The following is a 20,607-nucleotide window of genomic DNA, read 5'->3' as shown; positions in this document are numbered from 1 at the left end:
TGCATGTGCATGCATGTGTAGTTGTGTGTTCTCCTTTTTGATCTCCTGGTCTGCTGTTATTCATTCCTTGTGTTCTTGGTGTAGTTAACCCATTTATATTGGAGATTTGCTTCTAGTGCTTTTGTAGGGATAGGTTTTTTTTTTATTGTTTTATTTTAGTTTTATATTTTTTGGTAGATACTGTTTAAATTTGATTTCATGATGGCATGTCTTAATTTGTTCATCTATTAAGACTGGAAATTTTGCTGGGTATAGTTGTCCAGGCTGATATCTGTGATCTCTAAGATTTTGCAGAACATATATCCAGGCCCTCATGGCTCCATTTATTGTATGTCAGGTGTTATTCTAATAGGTCTCCTTTATATGTAACTTAGTCTTTTCCCTTGAATCTTTTAATATTCTTTCCTCATTCTGAATGTTTAATGTTTTGATTATCGTGTGTCAAGGAGAAATTCTTTTCTGGTCTGGTCTATTAGATGTTTCATATGCTCTTGTACTTTGATAGTCATATCATTCTTCTTTAGGTTAAAAAATTCTTCAAATATTTTGTTGAAAATGTTTTTTGTGCCTTTGAACTGGGTTTTATCTCCTTCTTCTCTTCCTATTATTTGTAGTGTTAATCTCTTCATGGTGTCTTAGATATCCTGGATATTTTGTGCCAGGGCGTATTGTTTTAGATGTAACAATTTCTTTGACCAAGATATCTATTTCTACTATTGTGTCTTTAATACCTGTGATTCTCTTTTCCATTTCTTATTTCCTGAGGATTGTTTCCAGGGTTCATGTTCTACTTTCAAACTTTTCATTTTTAGATTTCCTTCAATTTGGGCTTTCCTTATTGATTTCTTCCCCATTTCTTCTTTCATGTCTTAAAATGATTAATTCATTGCCATCCACTGTTAGTGTTTTCATAGATTCCTTTAATGGATTAATTCATTTTGTCTTTAAGGATCTCTAATATATTCATCAAGGCCATTTTAAAGACTCTGTCTTGTGCTTCAGCTAAACCTCAGGGCCTACTGTCATAGAGTTACTGGGCTCTAATGGAGACATGTTGTCTTGGCTGTTATTGTCGGTGTTTTTAAGTTGATGCCTAGACATCTATGTTTAGCGAGATTGTAATTTTGGGTTCTGGTATGCAGTCTTGTCTTCTTTGGTTGGGAATTTTGTTCTTTGGTTTCTGTCGCCCTCCCTGGTCCTTGGGAGGGTGTGGTGGCTGTGTGTTGCCTTATATGGAATTCTTCTTGTATTCTGAGAGGTGAGGACACTGGGGGTTCTGAGTAAAATATTTTTCTAGGTATTGGGAGATAACACATAGGAATGGGGATGAGCTAGGAATGGAGGACGAGGGGTTCCACAGCAAGGAAGAAAACAGGGCCTTCCACCAGTATCTCCTTTGGGAGCACAAAGTGAGGAAAGGCCACAACAAGTAAGCTGTTACAGAGCTTGGGGTGAGAGGGGGATTGAATTTGGAGAAAACAAGGGAGAGTGAAGACCTGAAGCTCCTCTACCTGCTTCACTAGCCTCCTTGCTTCTCAGACATACTTTTCTGGAGGGCTCCGATGAAGGAATGCCTGTTAGAGTTGGTGGCTAGGATAAAGTCATAGGTAGAGGGAAGGTTGTTTGGAGGAGAAGATATATATAATCCAGTGGAGATGGGGAAGAGAAGAGGAGAGATTGCAGCCAGTGTGCTGCTCTAGATCTGTGGATGATATGAGCAGAATGTATTTAGAAGAAAGGAGGGAGAGGTAAACATCTTCAGCTAATCCTACGTATGTCCCTGGTTCTCCAACCATATTTTCGTATTTTCATTGTAAAAACAGAAGAACTATTTAAATTGCCTACATTTTGAGTGGAGATGGTTAGGGGTAATGGCTGTAATTAAGCTTCTAGATTTTTCCTGAAACTTATTTTTGCATGAAATATTAAGAGCTAGTTAATGTTTAATAAAGTAGAGAACCAACTCAGTGAATGATTGTATTTCTATTGTAGTCATAGCCTCAAATTTGAGCTAGGTAGTCTAAGCCCCACAAGAGTAAAAGCTATGGCTCTAAGATGTTATTTCATTGTAGAAAATTATTCAATGTTACCATTTTACTTCTCTCTTAAATAAACTCTTCCACATAATTACCAATCTTTTGAAAAGATTATTAATTTGTTGGTAGGAGTCTTCTTTACCTTATTGTCTTGTCCTAGGGAACTCATCAACTTGTATAAATTAACGAGACTTAAAAGAAATCATTGAAATTGGTCAAATGTGGTAAAATGAGATCTCTCATGTCACTTTAAAATTATATGATTATTTCATTTGAAACAACTGGTCTAAAGCTGAATATACTAGCACCAAGGAGCATAAGCAACTCACCTGGCCTTAACTGAGTTTTAGTCATGAAACTGGACATTTATAATTTAAAATTGGATGAATATTTCACCTAGAAGATTGTGAAATATTTATAGAATCTATACACACACACACACACATATACACACACACAAAAGAGAGCGGGAGGGAGAAAGAGAAAGAGATAGAGATAGAGACAGAAACAGACACACAAAGAGAGACAGACAGACACAGAAAAATAGAGAGACATAGAGGGAACCAGAGAGACACAGAAAGATGGAAAAATACACACACAGAGATTTGACATTTACTCCTATTTCTTGAAACATTACTCCTAATATGCTCGAAATCTATGGAGAGTATGTCTATGGTAATGAAATGGTGCCCGTCATCTCTTTTAGGTAGCTTCATGATACATATTCTGGCCAATAGAAAGAGAAAGTGAGAACTAGAGAGCTGGAGCCTTTCAGACTTTCAATCCCAATACCTAACTGCCATAAATGAGAGAAAGGCTAAATATGAAGTGTTATAGTAATAAGCAATATTCAAGTCTATCATGGATTTGTTATGAAGTCTCTCTACAGCACAGGAGAACTGAGGGGAGAAGGCTCCTTTAGCCAAAGAGTGGTTATCCACTGGAAGCAGACATGGGGCACTGTAAGATCCCTTCATACCTTGCCTTATGCATATTGGCGTCTGTATTTTTCAAGGAAAAAAATAATTTTGTAATAAGTAAGTGAGTTTTCCCGAGGTCTGTGGGACACTTGATCAAGTAATTGAACTCAGGTAAGAGGTTTGTAAAAGTCAAGTTTTACAACTTGTACTCAGAAATACAAATTCAAAATGAAAAAGATGAAAGAAAGCACCCTGGGGCTTGTGATTTGGCATATGAAGTTGCTGTCTCCAAGTCTGTCAGAAGTGAATTGGAGGATACCTATCTGGTAACCTTTATTGCAGAATTAATTGATTGCTTTGTGCATGAAGTAAATCCCCCTACATCTGGTGTCAGAAATGAAAAACTGAGGTTGAACTTGGGAGTTTAAGTTCTTTCTGTGCTCTAATAGTAGGACTTATAGTATCTGATAGATTTCTTTAACTTTGAAGGAAGAAATGCTTGAGATATCTTCATTTAGGCTGTGGAATTTACTAGGGAAGATGGAAAGGGAAATATTAGGCGTCATCCAGAGAATTTCTTTACCAAAACTCACAGTGGTTCACTTAATCTAGTATCCATATCAGTACATCCACCCCACCCACCACTAGACACGTAAAGTTTTGGTATTCTTGCAGGATAGAGAAGAAAGATGTAATTTTAAAAGTTCCCTAAGCAATTCTGATATGAATTCTCTGCCTAGGATTGAGAACATTGCCCTAAGTAAATGTCATGTTACTGTGGACTTGGAAAACAAATAAACATAAAGCATTGCTTGAAAAGTTTCAACTCTAGAAAAGAGTGGTATAGAGCACATCGGACCACAATATCAGATAGGCATAAGAACTTGGGATGTGGGTCTTCCCCAAACCCTGGGACTTTAAGAGTTCTGAGACAGTAGGAGTGGAACTGCCCACTCCCAGCCTTCAATGTCTGCTTTGAGACCACCAGACCACCAACAGAAAGGACCACCATGGGCACTCAGACAGATAGCATAGTACCTGGAGGTCTTCTCCATGCTAATGAGGTATCTAAATAGCTTTAGCCTCCAGCCAATGAGCTTCCCTTCTCCCAAGAGGTATATAATCACTAGTTTACCCTGAATAAGGTATATGCATCCACATACAGCCCCAATGAAGCAATATGAACAGGGAGCTGCTTCTATCACCATGGAAACACCTTGCCTAAAGAGACAAGAAGGCCTTTCTTCTTACCTGCCTGCTCCTCCAGCCCCATACTGGTCTCTTGTACCCAATTGGACCCAGATTCGGATCCTCCTGGGCTCCCCTTTCCTCTTTCTACCTGGCATGCAGACTCCCCAAGAGGACCCCTGATGCTGAGTTCCTCTCTAGGTGGTACACCAGTGGCAGTCAGGTACTCTGAGAGAAGACCATAGCCTTCGTTCCAGATCCCGCTTTTCCCTTCTGGTCTGGAGAACATGCTGACATCTGGAAGAGAAATACGGCTGAACCTGCTTCCTTGTTCATCTGTATGACATCAACCTGCCTCCTAGACCTACCAAAGGTCACATCTTTAAAGAAAACTGACCCTCAAACCCTCTCTCATCCCAGAACACATCACAGGAAAGAAAAACCATAGGAAGCAGGAGTAAAAACTCAGTTCGGCCAACTTAGTTGGTGCTGGGTCAAACTTGGGAGCTGTGGATTCCTTGTTCTAGACTTTTCCCTGTCTTCTCCAGGGGCGTGCCAGTGGTATCACTGGCAGAGAGGCAGAATGAGGTATAACACATAGGAGTCTAGGTGTGGGACTGTGAAAGGCAGCACATTTTCTGCTTGAACTAGGTTTAAACCCTGGAGGCCCAGCAGGTGTTCCTGCAAGGAACAAGGCATTTGCCATGCTCCTAGACACCAGGCTCCTTACACGAGGCCTCAGCTCTCCATAATTCTGTGGCCATCAGTCATGGAGGCCAACACACCTAACCCCTCCACAGGTAGAGACCTGACTACAGATAGAGTAGCCTCAAGATAAATCTCCATTTTGATAGGGTACCTAAAGGCCTGAAGGGCTTAGCCAGTTAAGCTTTCCTTCCCGGACACCCCTTCCTGCAAAAAGTATTTAACTTCAGGCCTGCCTTGAGAAAGTGGAGAACAGTTTCACTCATTACAACTTGCCACCACAACAATAAACATTTTCAAACCATGGACTGCCTCTTCTCATCAGGATCCGACCATGTTGGAGCAATGGAGTAGGTCTTCCTCTAAAGAACTGTGTCTAACCTCATGCATAAGGCCTCCTTGTGCTCTCAGGCATAGTCACCAAGCAAAACCACCCACTGAGCAGGCTAAGGACTCTCCTCCCTGCCGAATCCAGTAGAAACTCTGTCCTCCTGTCCTTTTCCCTTGGGCCCTGTGGGCCCCTAATCCATTCTCAGCTCTTTTTTGACATCCAGCAGCTTCTGAGGTGTTTAAAAGCTAGAACCTGACATCCCTGGCCTCCTCCCTGGGGACCCACAAGCAGGATCCCAGAAGTTTCCCCGGGGACAGCAGACTGCACCTCCCCACCCACAGAGTGGGGTCCTGTGGCTTCTCACAGCCAGGCAGCAGCAGTCAAACTTCCTGGGCAGTATCCTGTCCCACCCAGCTGCCTGAGCCCTGGGCTGGATATGGGCCTCCCATCCTAACCCACATCTAGGAAGTTTACCAATTTATAATCATAGTTATTTGTTTTGCTTTGTTTTGTTTTATCACTTTAATCTACTTGTGGACAGATATAATTATACTTGTAAAGCTAGGAAAATCTCAGAATACCCAATAAGTGTCAGTACTGAAAAAAATACAATCCATGGTCCCAGGTTAAATCTCTGTTAAGTAAGAATGTCCATATTCTAGGTATTAATTGTTTCAGTGAGAGGTCATATTAGTTCTGTCCTACCACTGTGCAGGTCTCATTTCTCAGGATCTCAAAGGTATTCCCATTTGTCTTGGCTTCTCAGGGACATCACTACAATTTCTTGATAACGTTTACAACTTTGACTACATACAAGTGTTCCTCAGCACAAGCAGTATGTAAGTTCTCAGCCTCGGTATGTATGGTAAGAGTGCTAACTTTCCATAACAGTAAGCCAGTGCAAACAAACACCAGAGGCCTGAAAATATCGAAGCTTTACATCTTTGTATCCATCTCAGAGACATAAGGTCACTTCATCCAACCATCCATTGCTGGTACTCAAAATGCATACAAGCTATATCTCATTGCTGCTTTGTCCTCTACGATCCACTTAAATACTCATGGCTTCTACTAAGACCACATAGCTATGATGTTGCCTGGCTTCTGCCATGCCCTGTATGGCTTGGTCCATGAGACCTAACTGGAATAATGAGGGGTAAAAATAAAAAAAAGACAGACACTCAGATATATGTATAGAAAAGCTGGGTTCAGTGCGTCATGAGACACACCAGAACAGCATCTACTTGGAAACTCAGTCTGTTTATTTTATGTATCAAAACTGAGGATGGAGGATGATTGTATATGGCTGAATAAAGAGGCAGGTTTATGGCATACAGCTGAACAAGGAAGCGAGTTTAGCTGTTCTTGGTAGGAGGCATCCGGATGGGAGCCGTCTCAGTCTGTAGACATTGAGGAGGAGAAAGCTGAATTGCCAGACTTCTGGTTTTTACACAAATGGGTCAGTTGCTCATAGCACCCTTTCTTGGGACAGAGGAATGCTTTGCTTTTTCTCCACATATCTCTGGGGAGGGCTTTATCATGTCCATGAATCCAAAGCTTTCGGTTCTTACATTCACTGGGGGCCTCATCAGCTCCTTGCACACGGAGTCAGGTCTTCCTTAGCTCTCCACATGGTGCTGAGAGCGAACATCTCCCTTTTATGTCTGAAGTGGAATCTGATAAGGTGTCATATAGCAGTGAGTCTCAACCTTCCTTTTCATTCAGTTCGTCATACTGTGGTGACTCCCAACCATATGCTTATTTCTTGCTACTTCATAACCATAATTCTGCTACTTTTTATGAATTAATTGTAGTGTAAATCGCTGATATGCAGGATATCTGATAGGTGACCCCTAAAGGGTCACAGCCCACAGAGAACCACTTCCTTTGTAGAATACCAAACTGAGGCAATTAATAATTCCTAGTCTTGAAAAGGTTCTAGCCATAGCGTTAGATGTAAGAACTTCATCTCCATATATCACTGATGCTTTTTCTCTCTTTCATTTCACATGGAAAGTGTCCCTTCAATTCAACATTCATGGTGCCAATCATTTATGTTATCTCTTAGCATGCTTGCCTTGGCCATTTTCATTTTAGTGAAATTTAGCATCTACTTCATAATCTCTTACCTGTTTTCTTGGTGCTATTAGAATTCCTTTAAGAAAGGCAAGACTTATCAAATCCAATTAATACTTAACATCTTTACTATTTAAGGTTCATGAGGTATATATCCTAGCTAAAAGTTGAACCTTATCTTGGCTTCATCCAATTGGCACAGATGATATTGACAAAGTTTTCCAGGGTGCATCATGATGCTGCTCACCTGTAAGAAGAAGTAAGTCCAAAGTAAAAGATCTGTGTTAAATAATTATAGTAGGATTTTGATCTATTTTATGCTTTTAAAAGTATCTTGGTGAAACTGTCCCGCAGTTTCATAAACTGGGTTCTCTCTCTGCCGAAGGGAGAAAAGGACCTGAAACACAGAGTTCTAGAACAAAAGGACCCGAAGCCAAGTTGAGTCCCAATCAAGGCCTGCCACTTTACTCTTGGGGTTCAGCATTTATACATACACAAGAAACTGGATCTCTAGGTTACAATGACATTTGCATAACATTAACAATGCGGGAGGAGTCAGAACAGAGTCAAGGGGAAGTCAAGGGGAAGCAGGGCTCCTGGGTGTGACCGCTCTCCAGGGCGGAGGCTCAGGGTGTCCCATAGGTCTCTGCACCAGGAGAGGTTGGTGAGGGCAGAGGTCAACAGCAGATGTCCTCAGGCAGTCATTTTGTTTACATTCAACAATGTCCTCAGCCAGGCACCAGGTCAGCCACCAGGCACCTTCCTCTGGAATCCTTGAAGGCAGAACTCAGTGTAGTGGGCCTTTGTTTTAGGCACAGCAGCTGACAGTCTCTGGTTGTAAGCTCTGATGTAGGGGAGCTGAGGCAGGAGGGAGGAACCCAACATCTTGGAAGCTGCACAATGAGGCTGTTCTATCAGGGAGATAATCAGATACACAGAGTACATAGCTTACCTCAAGTTGTACAAACAGGGGGTAATAAAATTAAGACCAGCATCTGGATTCCTTACTAAAACTACACTCCTTGTTGAAAATGTGTTAGGGAAAGAAAAGGAGCATGAATGCTTTCATAGAATGATTTTCTTTTGGTTCAGCTTCTTATTTGTATTTATGGTCCAATAACATGTGACAGAAGAAACAACTAAAGCAGAGGGAGACTTTCTGATCTTGCATTTTGAATATTGTTTTAATTCTTACTTAAAAGAACAGAGATTGGGTGACATGGCCTTTCCTCTGCAATTTCTATGTGTTTTGATATGAAAGAACTAACTCATGAAACTTGCAATTAAAGGAAAACAGAACAATCATTTTTATGTAACCTCTGTAGCAGAAGAATCTTAATAGTGGGTAATAAAACATTGAAATGAGATATATTTTAATTAGGTAATAATATCAAGCTTTGTTTATTAACTACTCTGAAGGTTCTAATGAGCTGTGAATTTCTGAGGGCTCTTTGGCAGGGAAATGAGAACATCTAACAATTTTCCAAACTAATCTCATTATAGAGAAGTCAGCCTTGCACATGCTCATTTTAAAATAAGAGACATGGAAAAGTCCTTTAGCTGACTTTGTTGTTTATATTTCTGAAAAGTATTGTTTGTACATCTACAATATAATAGGACATAGTTCTTGTGTCAGCATGAACACAATCAAATTCAACCATCTACTTGTAGGGCATTGTTTCAGAAAGACCTTCTCAGTTAGTTAGGTGGTTCAGATATTAGCAGGCTTGGAAACAGTAGTTCTTGACCATTCCTTCATAGTCAGTAGCTTGTCAAAGAAAAGACTAGACAAGTATGGTTTCAGTGGTTGACCAGAAGAATGGGGCCCAAGTTTTCTCAGGATCTCTGGAAGGAGATTCTAGATTCTAGATTACCTGAAAAGCCAATGATAGACCACAATCTAACCTGCTTCCCAAGTTCCTAAGCTCATAAGGTTGATTCTGGTGGTAGGAGACATTCTGGTAATAAATGAGTTTTATCATTCTTCCTGAAACATTGAGTTTTTTTTTTCCCCAGGGAGAGTCAGTTCAAAAAGGTTTATCAGTCACCAAACAAGACAGACACTGCAGAATAATTGTTTGCTCTGGAGATGTAAAAAAAACAACAACAGCAATGACAGTGACAACAAAACAACATAAAGTATGTTTAGAATGCAAATCAAAATAATGGTTTCTCTGTTGTTTACTCTTGCAGCTTTAGAGAGTGTTTTATTCTTCAACAACTCCCAACTGTCTTCTACATTGGTATAGGTCTCCTCAGAATTCCTTCAATGGAGCCATCTAGGAGCAGTGAGACAATATGTATCAATGTCAATTTGTTTTCATTACCCTGTTTACTGGAGATATCCATATTAATACTAAGTATTCTTTCATTCATTGGCAAAATGTGATGATGGCTAAATATCCTAATGGTATTCAAGGAGAACAAGGATGCTCACTTGGATCCAAAACCCTACAAATTTCCAAGCTAGTCAGAGTAGATTCTACTCTTGGTATACATGGATTTAAACTATTTGATCCTTTATTGAAATTGAAATTAATCAGTTTGTTTGATTATGTCATCTTAATACTATTGAACCTATCCAATGAATTTTGTCAGTATATTTTCCAAGTAAAATATAATTTTTTATTATAAGCCAAATTCTGAAATTCATTCCAACTAAAATTTGTTTGTCATTCTCTTGTCGCATCAGTTGTTGCACCATATACGTGCAAAGGAATTTTCTCACCTGACTATTGTTGGTTGACATGGAAATAAAAGCAATATTTATGTCTTTCAAAAAACTGAATGCTTATCTTTAAGTAGATTAAATTTCTATGAATTCCTTGGCCCTATTGCTTCTAGGTGTAAGTTTTTACTCTCTTTCAGTTAAAAAAAAAGATAGTTCTCCTAGAAATAAAAATAATTTAACAGTGAATGTTAGAAAAATGATTTTATAGTTTTAAGAAACTTAAAATATTTATGATGTTCATGATTCAAGTGCTTTGTGAGGGCAAAATAGATTTAACCTCTGTATTTTTCATGCAGAAATATAATGGTTTCTTAAATTCTGTTTTCACCATTTTACACATATATCATTTAAAGAAATATGAGTTCCTTGAATTTTCAATGCTTTGTTAGAGACTCATTGAAAGATTTCTCATGGAATATTTCTTTGGAAGATATTTCCAAACTAAAAGAAGAAAATGTAGTTAAATTAATGATAAATACACTTACTATTATGGGCAACAAATGGTGAGATACATTTACTCTAAATTTTAATTTTTACTGGAAGCTGAGTTGGTAGTGCTATTAGATATTTACTGTCCACATAGTTTTATAATTGGAATGTACAGCTTAGATCATGTTGAAAGATATTAGTTTTCTATTTTCATTCCTTTAGGATAACATATCAGAGTCTACTTGCACAAAATCAAGACTTTAAGAAGCTGAGATAGGAAAAGAAGATTTCTTGCTCTAGAACTAAACTTTGGCAATGCTGCTAATGACATACCAGTCGGTTATGCTCACACTTTCAATAAACAAATGTAATTTCTGCAGTGTATGCCCAAGACATTATTCACTGGTACCTGACTTGTGACATCAGTTCATTTTGGTGACTTCATTATCTCAAATGCTTTGTCAGTATGTATTTCACACATAATCTACCAATGCTAACTGAATGAGGAGGCATGATATAGAATGGGAGAAGATATAAGTTCTATGTCCTACAGAGAATTTAAATCTAGAACACACAGAAAAAAAAACTTCAAATATTAATAAATATAAACAGACCCATAAAACTGGGCTATGAAATGATGGAACTAAACAAGCAGTTCTCTAAAGAAGAAATACAAATGACTGATTCATTTTTTAAAGTGTCCAATGTCCATAGCTATTATGGGAATATGATTCTGTCTCACTTTAGACACAATAGGAAGCAAGAAACAAGCAACATTAAAATGCTGGTTAGGTTGCAGGAATGGGGAACACTTAGTCACTGCTGGTGGGACTATAAACTGTTGAGAGCCAGGCTGATCCAAGGCTTTCTCTGAAACTTGATGAAAGAACAAAAGGAACCTATCTCTGTTTCCTTGCTGAGATGAGGACTTTGTGAGGTTGCCAAGGACCAGCCTCAGCTTGGAGAGGGGGTCTTGAGGAAAGGAGTGTTTGGGAGTGGCAAAAGAAAGAACTTGAAGTCAATCACGGGAAACAAGCTGACAGCTTTGTGTTCTGTTCGAAATGGCTGGCTAGACAGCTCTATAGATAGCTCTTGGTTCTGTAGTCTACTTGAGACAGCCTTCTGCCTGAGACAGTCCCTGTTAGAGACAGCTCTCTGCTAGAAACAGCTCTCTGTTAGAGAAAGCTTTCACATACTAGAAAAATTTCTGAAAGCTTATAGGTTTCCCAACCAATATCAGAAATCCTGCTAGAATAATTCTAAAAGAGCTGCGTTTGCTCTCCAAGCAGTTCTTTATGACCAAAGCCAAGTCTTTTAATTATATATGAATCTAGTCATTTACTCCAGGTTCACTTTTGATTACCCAACAAATCAGCATTTTATGACCTTATCTGCTTGGTTCTTTAAAAAAAAAAAGGATAGCAAGTACACTTTCTTTAAAAAACATTGTAATGATTCAGAGATCTGCCTGCCTTTGTAAGCACAGACAATAAGCTAGCTGGGAGGGATCTTGCTTTGAGATCATCATTCCTACCATGCCTGGGCCAAATTTGGTCCTGTCCCAGGCTGATCTTGAACACATAAATCTGTCTACCCTTTTATCTTTCTGACAGGCTAGTGTAGCTGCCTTTGTTCTTTTAGTCCATGAAGCACTTCATACAATTCATATTGCAGCTTATATTTTGCATAGTTGAGAGATGGAGAGAGAGAGAGAGAGAGAGAGAAAGAGAGAGTTTTTAGAGTTTGTTCCCACAGTTTTAAGGGCTATCCTGAATGTCACAGCATTTACCATTTTGCTGAGGATGTTAGACATACCCTTACATCCCAGACAAGTGCTATTTCTAATTATCATAGAGTCATTAAACTTGTCAGAGAGGACATTACCCTGAGGGAAGAACATAAAGTAAAATATGCAAACAAGCCTTATGCCTAGCAATCATCAACACTTGTCAAGGTCCACACCCTACTGGTTCTGCTCCAGGGGTGGTAACCATGTCACACCAGCTTTTGTGTGTATAGCCATGAAGGACACAGCACAAGGCCAATCTTGGGCTGGGACCAGGGCTTCACAAAGTAAAGGTTTCATTTCGGAGAACTTGTTTTTTCCCTATGAAGGGACTGGATTTATCAGTCCTACGGCCACTGTGTGATTGGCCTGTAATGATTTTGAGATGCCCTGAGTTCCCTTTGTGCAACAATTATTGATTAGCCTCCTGCTGACTTTGTGTCATTGTGTGATAGATTCTATTGACTCTGTACCATTTCTTCCATGGACATAGTATATAAGATACTGTACTTCTTAACAATCTTGCTTAATATAGCACATAACCCCCCCCAATCCCAACCTTTCTTATCTTCACTATCTTTTATCCTCCATATCTTCTAATCTGTCGGTTCTTTCTCAGAGGTCCTTGTCACTTAAGGAAGACCTGCTGAGCTGGGTCAATAAACTCATAAAATTACTATGAAAATCAGTGTGGAAGTTGCTCAGAAAGCTAAGCACTGAACTATTATGTGTCTCTATATAGTTCTACATATATACCTACAACAATCCATATTATACCATAGAGACACTTCACACCCATGCTTGTAGCTGCTGTATTCACACTACCCACAAAATGCAAACAGCCTGGATGTTCCATCAACTAATGAATGGATAATGAAACTGTGGTACCTATATACAGTTGAATTCTATTCAGAAATAAATAAAAACATGGAATAAAATATATAAGAAACTGGATTCAATTGGAAAGTATTATAACTAATGAGGTAGTTTAGGCCCAGAAATACAAAGAGTGTATGTTCTCATATATGTATCCCAGTATTGAATTCTTATGACTTGCTTGTTCATCAAGGATCTCTATAGTGAGTGTGTTGGAAACTAGGAAGTACCATTAAAGTGGGAAGGTGTCCTAATGATGGTAGATAGTAGAACATATTTGACATGAAAAGAAAATTGAAGTAATATTAGGAGTAGAAACTTTTAAACACGGACAGGGTCAAGAGGATGGAAGAGAGGAAAGTTTAGAAAGAAGAGTTTATTATATGAATATACAAATATTTCTGAGTTCAACGATTGAATGTTTGGAGGTTTTCATTACTGAGGACCTGTTGCCATAGTCTGAACTCCTTTTGCCTGGAAATTACAAAGCCAGTTAGATTTTAGTGTTCTTGAGGAATTTTAATGGGAATTTTGTTTCAGTTATATCCACTAGACTGGAGGAAGTGGCTAGATGTGAAGGGCCATACAATAAACTAATAATCGGACACTTATGATCCCAAGTATCAGTGATATCTTTCCTCCTTTATTGAAGATTTGTAATTATCACCCAAAAGAAATGTGACAGAATTCCTTATGCCTATCAAGAGCAATATTAGAAAATGGGATTTATTTTATTTAGGAATGTAACCTTTTGATGTAATTTGCCCAATTGGATCATGGAATTCAGTTGACATCTACAGAAATTAAAGAACAATAATATGTACTCAGTTTTCCATTTAGATGTGATCCTGAAAGGAAGAGTTGATTAGAGTAAAATTTCCTACCTCATTACATGAATTGAGTGGTGATAACTCAATTGAAATGATTAAGGCATCAATTAATGGTATGGCTCCAGGGAGAAAAAAGTTGCATGCTTTATTGACATAGTCCTAGGGACTCAGGTTACTTTTGGAGAGTGTTCTTGTCTACTTTATATAAATGAATGAAAGTCTACTTCCTCACAAATTATTAATATGAGGAATGAAATAAGGATATTATCTCTTTACCCTACCTGGGCAATCTTATCTAGCCTCAATAGAAGAAGAGGCACCTAGGCCTCCTATAATTCAGTGTGCCAAGGGAGGTTGATATCCATGGGAAGTCTCCCCTTCTCTGAGGAGAGGACAGGAGAGGAGAGGAGAGGAGAGGAGTGGAGGCAACTGGGCAGACAGGAGGGAGGGGAAGCTTTAATTGACATGTAAAATAAGTATATAAATACATATATGTTTACTTACTTACGGTACTACAATCAATACAAAACCAGGTTTCCAATATGACAATATAGAAAATAGCAACACTTTACAGAAAGTTCCTACTAATTAATATGTCAACTTATTCACCCAATTTATCTAATTGTAAGTTCATAAAGCAATTACTGTGGGTCAAAAATCATAGGAAGTTATTCATATTAATATCAAGTTAGAAAACAATCTAGACTGCCTCAAATTTACATCCTTATAAGAGGAAGCTAAGGTGTAGCTCAGTGGTAGAGGGTTTGTTTGGCATCAATAAGGTTTAATACCCAATATCACAAGAATGAAATATTTTATATTCTTGAAATGGAACCAGAACATACAACAGGAGACATACACAGAAAACTTATCAGGAGCTGGGCACAGTGGCTTCAGTGGCTAATCTCGGTTGCTGGCTTGACTATATGTGGAATCAACTAGAACCCAAGATGATGGACACTCCTGTAAGGTATTTTCTTAATTAGGTTATTTGAAGCATGAAGACTCATTCGAAATCTGGACCACAGCTGTGTATGGAAAAGGGAAACTTTGCTTTTGCCTGCTTGCTCTCACTCTCAGTGGCAAGTTTGTCTAACCTGTTGCTATTAACCATATTCAACTTCTACAACTTTCTTATATAGTCCGAAGATCAGCAGCTTGCCAAAAGTCCACTAGAGCTCCAGGAGTCAAGTTGGGACTGCTGAGACATTTAGTTTTATTGACTGAACAAATACCAGATTCTTTTCTGTTGTGAGACAGCCATTTCACAGCCTATAACCACAACTAAAAAAATGACTATGTATAATATATATTGGCTATCAGTCCAGTCTTTAGAGAACCTTACTAATATAGTGGTTCATGGATATAATCCTAGAACTTGGGGGCTTGAAGTGAAGAATTTCTACAAGTTTGAGGTTAGACTGGGCACAGAGGGAGATGGTGCAAAAATCAAACAAAAATTAATAACAACAACAATAATAGTAATAATAATAATAATGAAAACTTAAATAGATGACTAGATTAATTACACATTTGGCATTTGTCAGTAACAGATATGTCTGACAGCACTGAAGAAGGTGTGGTATATATATGTGGCTGTGCTAAGGCAAATAGGTAGAAAAGATCCATGGAAAGTAAATGATGCTTGAGACTTCAAACATTCAAACTTCTCTCTTTAAAATTTCTACTCTTCATGGAAACTAATGATAAGTCTTTTCATGACTGTCTTTGCCTTTTAAGCAACACTAGTAAAACCAAACCTAAGATGGCTCCTCAGGCAAATGAAGACAATTCTTTTTATCATGTTACTGCCCACTCTAGACATCGCTGGGCCCACCATTCTGCCTGTAATATTATCCACTTCCTATTGTGTTCTATTAAATTTAACTCACCTTAGTATCTCTTGCTTACTTTCTGTCTTTCTCACAGTTCAGTCTAGTTTGTTTAAGTACCTGCTGAGGAATAGCTCACTGGTAAACTAAAAATATTTCTATAAATGTTAAGAGGATGAGATGAATGAGATACATATATTGTAATAAAAACTTTTGTTTAGAAGAAGACCTTTTTGTAAATGTCTTTCAGAAATCTATTGACATCCTGTCTTCCTTTCTTAGCTATAGGACAATCTCTTGGGCCACAGGTTATAGGCCATTCTAATAAAGCATTGTAAAAACTCAGTTCCTATAGAGAACTCTGATTAACACAGCCATCATCATGACTAAAATTGAACACAGGGTGTTGTTATATCCCAAAAAATTAAGTCTGAGAAGAAGATCTATACCCATGTCTGGGGATGAGCATCAGATGTTATGTAGATGTGGGTGATTAGTGCTATGTGACCAGTGAATTCTATTGATAAATATCTTTTAAGATCATGAAGTAAATAATCTACAAATTATTACCATGTTGGCTCAAAAGCCTCTTGGTAGAGATTTAAAAGATATTTCTACTAATGTCTTTAAGAATTTATGCACTGTATGGCTGCATATAGAAGAATGCAAATAGACCCATACTTATTACCCCACATAAAATGTAACTCCGTATGGGTCAAAGACCTCACCATAAGGCTAGATACTCTGATCTGATAGAAGAAAAAGTAGGGAATAGTCTTGAACTCATTGGTACAGGAAAAAACTTTCTGAACAAAACTCCAATAGCAAATGCACTAAGAACAACAATTAATAAATGGGACTTCATGAAAGTGAAAACTCCCTGTGTGGTAAAGGACACCATCATTCAGACAAAGTGGCAGGTTCCAGAATAGGAAAGAATTTTACTAACAATACACCTGATAAAGAATCCTTAAATAAAAATAAGGATTATTTAGCTTCCTTAAAATAAAAATGAGGAACTCAAAAAGCTACATATCAAAAAACTAAAGTCAAAAATCAAAATCAAATCCCAAATCATCTAATTAAAAATAGGATACATAGCTAAACAGAGAGATGTCCATAGGGAAAACTTTAATGGCTGAGAAATACTTGAAGAAGCTTTTCATATCCTTAGGCATCAGCAAAATGCAACTCAAAACTACTTTGAGATTTCATCTTGTACCATACAGAATGGCCAACATCAATAAAACAAATGGCAGCTTATACTGATCAGGACATAAAGTTAAAGGAACATTCATCCATTGCTGGTGGGAGTGCACCTTTTAAAACCACTATGGCTTATGGCATTGCAATGCACTCTTATCCAAAGAGGAAGATAAACACCAACCCACTAAGAAACCCTACAATCTACAGTGGTGTCCTGTCTGCAAAACATGTGACTGCAAGGATTGCACACAGCTTGCGGGATAAACCAACCCCTATCTGATTGAATGTAAACTTTACTCCATGAGATGGGTCACATTGCTGACAGTACTCAGTATCAAGGACTTGAGAATAGAAAGGGAAGGGACCCAGGGAAAAACAAAATACCATTGTTTTGCTAAAAGAACATATTTATAAAGCAACTTCTAGTGACATTCTGCTACGTTCATAGATCAAGGCCTTGCTCAGCCATCATCAGATAGGCTTTCTCCTTCATCAGATGGAAGACAAACACAGAGTCCTACACCAGACAGTGTGCAGAGAGTGAGAGACCTTTGAACATCCAATCCAAAATGTGCTGTGTCCCTCGAATTCCAACCTCCAGGACATAGAAAACTCTGTGGAAGTGAAGACAGAAAGACTAAGAGCCAGAGGGGATGAAGTGCATAAAGGAAACAAGGCCTTCTAGACAGTAGGTCTGACATGCATGTGAACCTACACATACTGTGGTAGTATGCAGAGAGCCTACACAGATCTGTTCCAGATGGAGTCTGAGTGCAGAGAGAAGAGGTGAAGATAACCCCCATCCTTAAGCCAGAAGATATCTCAAATTTATAGCCATTTGTAAATAAAAAGATCAGTTTTCTCCAACTAAAGTTTCACATTTAATTAATTAACTTTTATTTTTTAATTTCTGGGTTGCTGTTTTCTTTTTTTCTTATAGGTTCTTTGTATATATATTGTAGATTCTGGGTTTTTTTTTAAATGAGATTCCTGTGTGTGCAAACATGTGTGTATGCACATCTGTAAGTATTTCTTATTTGCTCTTTTACTCCTGTTCTGTCCTATTCCAATTTGTTATGATTTTATTTTATTATGATTCTTTAGATGCCTAAAAGGAGACAGATAGGGTATAACTTCATATTAGAGCAGAAATGGGGTAGGGGATCTCAGAGGATTGGCAAAAAGAAAAACTAGTTAATATAGTATATGATAAAAAAATCAAATTTTAATAAAAGAAAGTAGAAAAAATATATATACATATATATATATTATTTTTGTGCATTTCTTTTTATATCTTCTTTTTTGCCCCTTTCCAAAGCCCTAATACCTTGATACTTCCAATCTACTACTCATGTGGTTCACTCAGCAAGCTGCATTGTTCTTTTTGCCTTTGTCTGTTTTGTTGTTGTTTTCTGTAACTTGACATTGCCACATCTCCTCTCCGAACTATTCTGTTTGGCTGTGTGGCCTACCAACTAAGATCCTTGAATTTCAGTACTACATAGGGCATGACACAGTTTTATAAACCATGCAATAAACCCTGTGTCTTGCAGCATATCTTTATGGCTCCTAGACATTTAATCTTCAGAAAGTCTACAGTTTCAAATCTCAAGGTAAGACTTATAACATCTGTTACAATCTCTAGGTCTCGGGTCTCTGAGAACTACCACTGGTATACTATTTCAGCAATATATTCTCTTCATAGCCATGGAATTTAATTTTTAAAACTTCTCTACTTACTTAGGGTAACATTTTTTTTTCAGCTGTCTTGGATCTCCAGACACCAGTGAATCAGATCTTAGGTGCAAATCCAAGAAAGGGACCTAATACAGTTTATTTGTGGCGGGTCCAGAACTCTTCTTCTAAGAAAGACTTGAATGGTTCAATAAATTATATGTCTGTAGATGTGCTTGCTATATTGATTTCTCTCCGGTAACCTTGCAAGGGAGTTTCTTAGATTTTTCTCTCTTTTACGATCTCACACAGTTCTGAGGCTCCCTATTCTATTTGATATGACTGGCTACAGATCAGCCATTCCCTCAGTCTCAGAATAATGCTTACACTTTCCCGCTTACGTTGATGTGTAAGTACAGTCCAACCCCAGATTGTATCTGTCTCTGTCTGCCTGCAACACTTGGAAATGTGACTGTCACACTGCAAGGGTTGGTCTTGGATCGCCAAAGGTGCAGCTGGAAAACCACCTTATGATTAAATTTCTATGAGTCTCCGGAGAAATAGATTACTCAAATACAATTAAGTCTTATCTTTTTTCTTTACATCAAGACAAGTTTTTCCTTAGATTCATAAGCAACAATAATTCTAAGTGGCAGGAAATTCTCCAAAAAAGTTTGAGGAGAAAGTCTATATTTTGGAGGAGAATTGAGGGCTTTGAAGCAGGTTATTTTATTCCCGATTGCAGTGTATAAGTACACTCTTTTTTCCTGTTTCATTTTGAATTGAAAATATCCCTCTTTTTAAATCCTTCCTTTTGTTTATCTTCTCTCTCCCTTCTTCCAAATAAAATTCCTAAATTTACCAGTACTTTTCCTTAAAACCCCTTCTTTATTACGTTATCTCAGCTTTTCAAAAACTGATTGTTAGGACAAATTTACTTCCTTGCTTACCAATAGGAGTTATGGTCGCTACAGTATTATGCTCATTCACTATCAAAGGCTATAAATAGGACTTGGACCAGTCAGTATATAAATCTTCTTACCTATTATACCTGAAATCTCTTTTTTAACATTAACAGTGTCTCATGTCTCCTTTTGTAGTTCAGTTTGTTGCATTGGATGCAACAGATAACTGAATATTTAAGCTTTTGGTGGTTGATGATTTCATTTTTGTGATTTTATACTTATGGATTATCATCTTAATAATTATGATTCATGGAACCATAATATGCCTCAGATCTATGATGAAATATATATAAATGAAAATTGAATGTAATTAAGATAATTATCATGACAAAGGATATTTAATCAAGTTGAGGCACAATATAGATTTGATAGCTAGAAATACTTGTCACATCCTATATCAGACAAATATTATAAAGTCTTCAAAAACCAAGAGAGTAGAGCTGTTCATATAAACAAAACACTGAATATAAAGTACACTGAATAAGAAAGAAATAACCACTTAAAAGCACTGAAGATATAAGAAAGAAAAACAACAATTCAGAGATGGCACAATTGATTCATAAAAGTACCATTTGTCAGGCTGAGGGCATAGAGTGTTGTTTCCTTACCTGAGTGTACCATCCTTCTCCAGGGCAGCTGTTTACATGGCAACAGGCTCCAGGTGACAAAGATCAGAGATCCAGACTTGAAAAGCAGCTGGGAATTTAAAAAAAGGAAACTCTGAACAGCATGAAAAACAAGGAGATCCAGACATGGAACATAAACTGCCCAAACAGCTAGCTGACAGTTCTATAACAGGAGTGTGGAGAAACCTTGGGAGGTGTGATTGGAAAGCAGCCAGAAGCCAGAGGTAAGTACCCTCATGTGTTACTAAATGATGGGACTGTATTTTGAGAGATGCATCCCTAGGTGATTTTGTCATCTTGTGAACACCATAACGTATGCTTATCTGAGCCTAGATAGTGATGCCTACTATATATCCCAGCCCATGGTTTCTTACTGGCAACATGAACCAAGGGGAC

At 37.9% G+C, this 20,607-nt stretch overlaps 1 long non-coding RNA gene and 1 other non-coding gene across 3 annotated transcripts in view; one reads left to right on the top strand and one right to left on the bottom strand.

Annotated features, from left to right (window-relative positions):
• Positions 1 to 20,284, top strand: part of LOC116074599 — a 130,826-nt gene extending 110,542 nt beyond the window's left edge. For both annotated transcript variants that reach the window (XR_004112223.1, XR_004112221.1), the window contains exon 4: positions 20,217 to 20,284. This is a non-coding gene — a long non-coding RNA (uncharacterized LOC116074599). The remainder of the gene's footprint in view (positions 1 to 20,216) is intronic.
• Positions 11,634 to 11,692, bottom strand: LOC116075555. Its single transcript, XR_004112598.1, has one exon. It is a non-coding gene; the product is annotated as a U7 small nuclear RNA (small nuclear RNA).
• Positions 20,285 to 20,607: the final 323 nt, after the last annotated feature.

The sequence above is a fragment of the Mastomys coucha genome, unplaced genomic scaffold (genome assembly GCF_008632895.1).
Source record: "Mastomys coucha isolate ucsf_1 unplaced genomic scaffold, UCSF_Mcou_1 pScaffold3, whole genome shotgun sequence".
Taxonomy (NCBI): Eukaryota; Metazoa; Chordata; class Mammalia; order Rodentia; family Muridae; genus Mastomys; species Mastomys coucha.
The sequence above is the reverse complement of the archived record's forward strand: the minus strand, read 5'-3'. Positions and strand labels throughout refer to the sequence as shown.